Source organism: Mercurialis annua, linkage group LG7 (assembly GCF_937616625.2).
Source record: "Mercurialis annua linkage group LG7, ddMerAnnu1.2, whole genome shotgun sequence".
In the NCBI taxonomy this organism is placed as follows: domain Eukaryota; kingdom Viridiplantae; phylum Streptophyta; class Magnoliopsida; order Malpighiales; family Euphorbiaceae; genus Mercurialis; species Mercurialis annua.
In genome coordinates, this window is record NC_065576.1 from 16,897,528 (window position 1) to 16,905,442 (window position 7,915).

Sequence of the window (7,915 nt, forward strand, 5' to 3'; positions counted from 1 at the left end):
AGCATTATATTCAACATAAATATCAACTAATATTTTTTTAGCATCAATAACTTATTTATCAATATTAATAATATTATTAAAATTATTACAAGTAGCGTCAAGTCCTAAACAATCATAATAAGCATTTAAATAATCATATAAACCATCTATTTTACATCTAGGATCTAAAATACAAGCCACAAGATTAATTAATGGAATTTCTTTAAAATAATTTAACCATTTTTTTTCATTAATTGAATAGATTCTTTTAAAATAAAATCATTTTCATATTCTTTAAATGCACCGGCAATATTAATACATTCAATTAGTAATAAATGACTTGTTGGATAATACACACCACTTAATATATAAGTTGCATCATTAAAAAACTTTTAACATATCCAAAAGTGTTGTACAAACACTCCAATTTTGTGGATATAAACTAATTTGCTTTACCTTATTAGAAATAAATGTGCATAATAATTGTTTATATTCGTATGACTCTTTGAGTAATTCATAAGTTGAATTCCAACGAGTTGGAACATCTCTAGGAAATTTTTTAGGTCTTTTATTATTTTTTTTACAAAATTTAAACCAAGATTTTATTATTTGTGGATGTGTCCATAAATATGAAAGTGCTTTTTTAATTGGTGCAATACAAATTTCAAGTGATTTAATACCATCTTTTACGCATAAATTTAAAACATGACATGCACATCTAATATGAAAAAATTTCCACCGATATTTGGTTGACAAATATTTTGCAAATCATTAATTGAAGCGGTATTTGCCGCGGCATTATCAAATGATACTGAAAATAATTTTTTTACTAAATTATATTCTTGTAAAATATTTTGAATTATTCGAAAAATATTATCAGCGGTATGACGTTCTTCAAAAACTCTATATGCAATTATTCTTTTTTGTAAAACCAATTTGCATCTACCCAATGACATGTTATGCCCATATAAGAATGTTTTTGCCACTGATCACTCCATATATCACTACAAATTGAAACTTGTCCATCAAAATTTAAAAAGAATTTTTTTAAATCATTTTTTCCTTCTTGATATAATTTAATAATTGTTCTTTTTAAGGTATTTCTAGGTATACGTTTTGCAGAAGGGTTTAAAGCATTTTGACAATAATTAATAAAACCAATTTTTTCACCAAAACTAAAAGCCAAATGTTCCACACTAATCATTTTAGCTAATTCTATTTTATTTTTTTCATCCGAATATTTAAATAAAATTGAGGAAGAAGAATCTCCATACCTAGACATTTGCGTTTGCGTCTGTTGATTACCCATTTGCGTTGGATGTTTACTCTTCAAATGTCGTTATAACGTGCCATAACCACCTCCAATTTTATGCTTGTAACTTTGAGCACAATAGTTGCATATAGCTTCCATTGAACCATCCGATTTTTTTTTTAAAGTGTACTAAAAATATATCGGATTTAGGATCTCTTTTTTGCACTTGCTCTTGTGGAATTTGAACATTTTGTGATTGTTCATCCACCACTCTTTCACAATAAGCTTCATCTTGATTATTTGGATAATCATCTTGTAACTCGCCCATAAGGTTTTCATAATTGCTACTAAAATTTGCCATAATATTTTTGAAAAATAAATTTAAATAGTTAAGAATGTAAGATCTTTGAGAATTTATAAAATAGTTAAAATAATTATAGTGAAAATATATTTTAGTGTAGTGTGGGTTTTTATAGAGCTATTAAATCTTATTTGTAATCTTTATATGTTAATTAAAATATTTTATAATTTATATATTAGCATATTACCATACATTTATATATTATGTAAATCTTCCATTCAATATATATAATTTGTAAAGATTTTAAACGGTCACAAAGTTGTGACCGTTTACCGTTAGTAATCTTGGATTTTGCTAATGGTATGTTATGTACAATTGTACACTCTACAGTGATAATTTATGGCCTTCAAAAGAATCATATAATATACCTCAAATATTTAATTATTTAATAATAATTGTGTCACTGGCATGTATTGAAGCAACGACGTATACATGTAAATTTGGTGTAGGCCAAAACCAGAGGTGTAGGCCAGAACCAGAGGTACATGAGGCTAGAGTCATGCACCACATCAGGTAATGCTCAGGCTAGGGCATTACCATACCAGCGGGCGAGCGAGGGCCTCCGATGGTTGGCAGTATCCTTGTCGCTAGTCTAACAGCAAGTCTCTTCTTTAACAAAAATTGACCTACTTCGTCAATTCTTGTTAAAGAGGGGGCAGACTGTAGACACCTATTTTTTGGACAGGTAAAAAGAGATAAGGAACTGAAGCGTTCAATGATGATTTTCAGAGAAATTCGTCCAGGTGACGAGCGTTCGATTTGCTTGCTGGAATCTAAGCAGGCGTAATCCGTGCACAGTTGCAAACTTGGAGGGTTAAAATGTAATTAGGCGTGAATAGACCATAAAAATCCAAAGAAATTGTAATCTAAGTCTAGAAATTGGACTAATTGCCATATCTTAGAATTTTATGAGCCAATTTGCAAGTTTGACAAACTGAAATTTACCTTAGCCAAACCTATAGGGCCCGAGAAACCTTTTATAACACTTTCGGGCACCAAAATGCACTTTTAGCAATCTTTTACTTACCCACTAATCCTTAATACGAATTTAACTAGAAAAATAGAGTTTAAAGCTAATCTTGACACCTAACTTATCACTTCACACATTTTCACCCTAGAATATTCTAAAATGTTCTAAAAGATTGTAGGAAACCGTAGGTAACCCCTATCTACTATAAATGCAGCCATAAGCCAGCCTGGCTAAGGGTGGCACACAAACCCTAGACAGACAGATAGAAAATTCGGCCACCACCCCAGAATAGCAAATCCAAAAATCAAAACACACACACACAAAAAATTCCAGTCCTGAAACACTAAGAACGCTTTGATTCTCCAATAACGCAAGCCTTGCACAGATTCGAAGCTGGATTCCGCATCCACTTCTTTAGCAAACGAGCCAAGGACCCAGAACGGTAATTCTTAGGATCCTCTATCATAATTCATTTGATTTGCCATGCCGTGAATATCATAATTGTTGTAATTGTGTATTTTACGATGCATGTTTTGCCTATAATTGCTTATTTTCTGTTGAAATTGCTATAATTAACTAATTCGATGCTTTCAATAATTGCATGAAATTCGATGATAGACATATTAAATTGCTGTAATTAATCATGTTTAAGCTCAAATACATAAACCCAGTTAATCCAGAGCTCTTAGAATGCATGTTTCTCAGAGAATTTAGCTTGTTTTGCTATGAAAACTTAAAAAACGTATTTGTTGCCCAGAAAATAAATTTATCTAAATGAGCTTAAAACACTTCGATTATGTGTTTTTTGGATTCCTTGTTCGAGTTTATGCTATTTTGACTACTCTTTCAAGAAAAATGGAGTTGAAACGAGTTAGAACGAAGCAAAATAAAAATCCTAGAACTGCTGCAAACGAACCGCCGCCGCTGCAACCGGCGGCGCCGCCACAACAAATTGGCGGCGCCGCGACCTTAAACTTCCGGCGCCGGCTCTATGAACCGGTGCCATGCTCCTCCTTCGCCGGATTCCAGAATAGCTTCCCAGATCTTCCAGACTTCGATCCAGACTTCAAAACGTGTTTCTGGGCCCATCCGGACTCCAAATCAGGCTCAGTTTGAACCCAGATGTAGCTAATCCAATATAGATGTGCTTTTTTCAGAAACTACCAATATTTCATCTTGTTTTACTTTTATACGATCAATACTTTCCCATTCCTAAACTAGGTACACGCTTCCAATTATATGATTTATACGATTTCCAAATGTTTCTAATCTTCTGATCCCCTCTTTCCGCTGCTCTTGCCATTATCCATGCCGCCATGTATGGCGGCTAGATCTGAATCTGGTGACGGAACAATAGCGTTTGGACTGGCGGAGTTGGTGGTGGCGTTTGAGCTGCCGACGCGATGAAATTCTATCTGGTGGGGGTGCGGCGACATTACGACTAGTGGCGTTGCGGCGGTGGTGCAACTTCTATGGGTTTCCAAATTTTCCTTATTTTAGTACTTTTTCTATATCTCCTTCTTCTTTCTTGTCTTGTTGGTTCTTCTACTTCTTCCTCCTCCTCCGGCGGCGGTGGTGGCGGTGAAGATGGCGGTGCAGAGAATAATATGTATTCAATCCCTAATCATCTTATGGGTTTTTAAGGTAACCTGAAGAACATAGCTTACTGCCATTTTTTCAGATTTGTATGCCTGGAGAATCTCAAAATCAAACACTGTCATTTTTGAATTCCTGCATATGCAATTCTCTAGTGCTTCCTTCGGTCAATTAACAGTAGTTCCACTGGCTTTATCCTCCGAAAGTTCATATATCATCGACAAATTTCCATATTAATGTCTGCTAATTCAATTTAACATGACAAATTAATTTACCAATTGTTGTTCAAGGTGATGATGTTGAAGTAACAAGTGTGAGTAGATCGGAAGGGCGAGTTTCGATTAAAATTACGAGCCAAGATGGATCATGAAAGAGCAAATCTGAAGCCTTAAATTGAGCAAAGCAAAGGAGTTGTACTTTTATAAACACTGGTTGTATGGTGGTGATGCATCAAGTATTGAATCTTGGGACAATGATGGCATTCCACCAGAAGATAAGATTAAAAGAGCTCAATTGGAGGGTTTGAGCAGAAGGTGATGCCAAAGTTTTCATTTCTTGATACTATCTTTGTAAATTCTGCTAATGTTTTTGTTTCTTGATATGCTTGTCAAGTTTCAGTTTTGTTTTCAAATACACTTCTGAACTTTAAAACCTTATATCGATAAATGGTTTCATGTCTTGATATGCTTTGTTGTTAGTTTTGCTAATGTTTTCATTTGATATGCTGGGTAATTGATTCTAGGGGTCACTGTACTTTTTAAGAATTGCAAAATGGTGATCGAACTTCAAAACGTAACAAAATGGTTACTAAACTTTCAAATATGTGATTTTTGAAGGTTTTTAAGTGTTTTACTGTCAAATTATACATATGTAGTAATCAAATTTTGATTATTTATGACAAATAATACCTTATATTTCATATATACACACAAAAAACAAAAAATCGACTCGAAATATTTTTCTTCGGTGACCAAAAATCCTTCTATCTTAACATAACCAAATAGTATAGTAACTAAAATGTTACGTTTTGAAGTTCGGTCACCATTTTGCAATTTTTGAAAAGTACAGTGACCTGCAAAATCAATTACCCTGATATGCTAGTCGAGTTTCGTTTCTGTTTCCAAATACGTTTTCAAAAATTCACAACCTTCTGTTTATAACATTTTCTTATGAAAATATAAAGGAATAGTGGATCAAAAGTCATAGTTTAATGTTTCTCATTTCAGCTTTATCTTGTTTCATCGCTTCCGTTTCAGTTTCCATAACATAAACTGATCTTATTAGTTGAAAACAGATTGCAGGACTTTTGTTTGAGACTATCAAGGCTGTCGACATGGCTCCATCGCTTCTTTGAAGTTATAAAAGCTATTGAGTAAGAGGCAAAAGATTTAAACAATCCTGATAATGGGGATAAAGATATAGAGGCAGCTAAATAAGTCATTTTTGCATTACAAAATAGAACCAATATGAATAAATTTTTTGTTTTCCACTGTAGTTGTAGTATAATCAATATAACAATTTTTCAGTTCTTATAATTATTGTTCAATTTAGTCTAGAAATTTTTCAAATAAATGCATAAAGACAAAAGACAAAACCAAAAGAAGGGAAAAATTTCCGAATAATATTATTGGTATTGTGTTGATCTTGTGTTAACTTTATGTTTATTTTGTGTTGATATTTTACTGATTCTGTTATTGGTGAAAGAGACAACAATAATCTTGAATTATTGTAATTTTACAATGTTGCTATTGTGTTGATTTAGTGTTGATTTTCGGTTGATATTTTATTGGTATAACATTGGTGAAAAAGACAATAATGACGTTGGTTATTATAATCTTACAGTGTTGATATCATGTCGATGTTATGTTGATATTTGATTAATTTTAGCATTAGCCAAAAAAACCATATCATACATGAAATAAAATTAAAAAAATAAAAATTAAATTGAAGCAATATTGAAAAAAATAAAAATTAGTGTAAAAAAATTAAAAAAATTAAATTATTTAGTTTATTAAATGTTGTTGATTTTGTGTTGATTATATATTGATATATGAAAAAAATTAAAATTAAAATTAAAAATAAAATTAAAATTAAAATTAAATATATGATAAATAATAAATATTGATTAATTATGAGCAAAAAAATATAAAAAATTAGAATAAAATAGATTTAAAACTTAATATTACCCAGTTTATTAAATGTTATTGATATTATGTTGATATTAAAAATGACGAAAAACGTCAACTGTAAAAAAAAGTCAAAGTTCAAAAAAAAAATAAAAAAATAAAAAATAAAAAATTAAATATATGATAATTATATTATTTTTGCAGTCTCAAATTTTTTTTATTTTTAATTTATTTCACGAACAATATCGTTTTCTTTCTCAATGTTAAAATCAACTGGAAATAAACACAAAATCAATAAAACAAATCAACACAATATTAACGTAAAATCAATAAAAAAAATCAACACAATATTAACATAAAATCAACATGTGTACAATATTTATGATTAAAATCAACCAAATATCAACTGAAGATAAACAAAATCAATAAAAAAATCAACACAATATCAACATGAAATCAACATGTGTACAATAGTTGTCGTTTAAATCAACCAAATATCAACACAAAATCAACATTATAACATTATAATTATTCAAAATTATTAATAATCCGTTCAAAATGAGTTAATGTAAATAAATTCAAGCACCAATACAAAAAAACTATTCAATTTTACAGAGGCAGTTACATTTGTCTATATTTTAAAGATAAACAAAAATAGAAGCAAAACAAATGCTAGTATTATTGTTATACATATAAGGGTTAATGTCATAAAAATTTACCAACTTTACACGTTTTCTCATTTTAATCACGTAGTTTAAATTTTCTCATTTTCATGCACGAATTATCATTTTTTTTGTCAAATTCATACATGGTGTTGAGGTGTCACGGCTCCATTGGTGTAATTCGCTGAGATGGATGTCATTTTACACCAATAAATGAGTGCCACCTCAGCACCGTGCATGAAGTTAAGAAAAAGTGGTAGTTCGTGCATGAAAATGAGAAAATTTAAACTATGTGATTAAAATGAAAAAACGTGTAAAATTTGTGATTTTTTTTTTTACATTAACCCTACATATAACCAGAATTGATCTTCTACAAATTGAGCAGGAACTCTGAAATATATGATACAACATAAACTGAAATTTTTATACTATAATCTGTAAAATCAATATGAATATGAATCATGATCACCAACCACATACTCCGTTACCTCACTCAGTGAATCAGCCTGCCATGAAAAATAAGAAGACAATAATATAGATGTTGTAACATATAATCAAATAAATGCATTTTTCATATTACAAACAGGTATGCTTCATAAGTTAGGTATGTTTTGCTTTTACTTTAATCTCTTTTAGTGATAAAAAATTCGTTCAAGTGTGAAATCCAATTGATGAACTTCATATCTCCCGTGAGAATCAATTCTTACACTATGATGCAAAATACAATAAATACTAATTTATTCTTATTAATTTATAGTACAATATAAGGCCAACTAGCAATTTATCTCCATCCTAATTTCACATCCATAACACAAGTTTCTAACACAACAAAAAAGAATTATCAATGCAACACTAGGACATGATTGCTTATCAATGGTCTCATTTCCCAACACTCTCTCGAAAGTAACAACGAGCGAATTCAGAATCGAAAACACCACATCACTAGCCTACAACAAAACACACATACAC

General features: G+C 30.6%; 1 long non-coding RNA gene across 1 annotated transcript; it reads left to right on the forward strand.

The window, feature by feature from the left end:
* Nucleotides 1-3,742: 3,742 nt before the first annotated feature.
* On the forward strand, nucleotides 3,743-5,647 carry LOC126656407 (uncharacterized). Its single transcript, XR_007633217.2, has 3 exons — nucleotides 3,743-4,206; nucleotides 4,449-4,691; nucleotides 5,453-5,647. It is a non-coding gene; the product is annotated as an uncharacterized LOC126656407 (long non-coding RNA).
* Nucleotides 5,648-7,915: the final 2,268 nt, after the last annotated feature.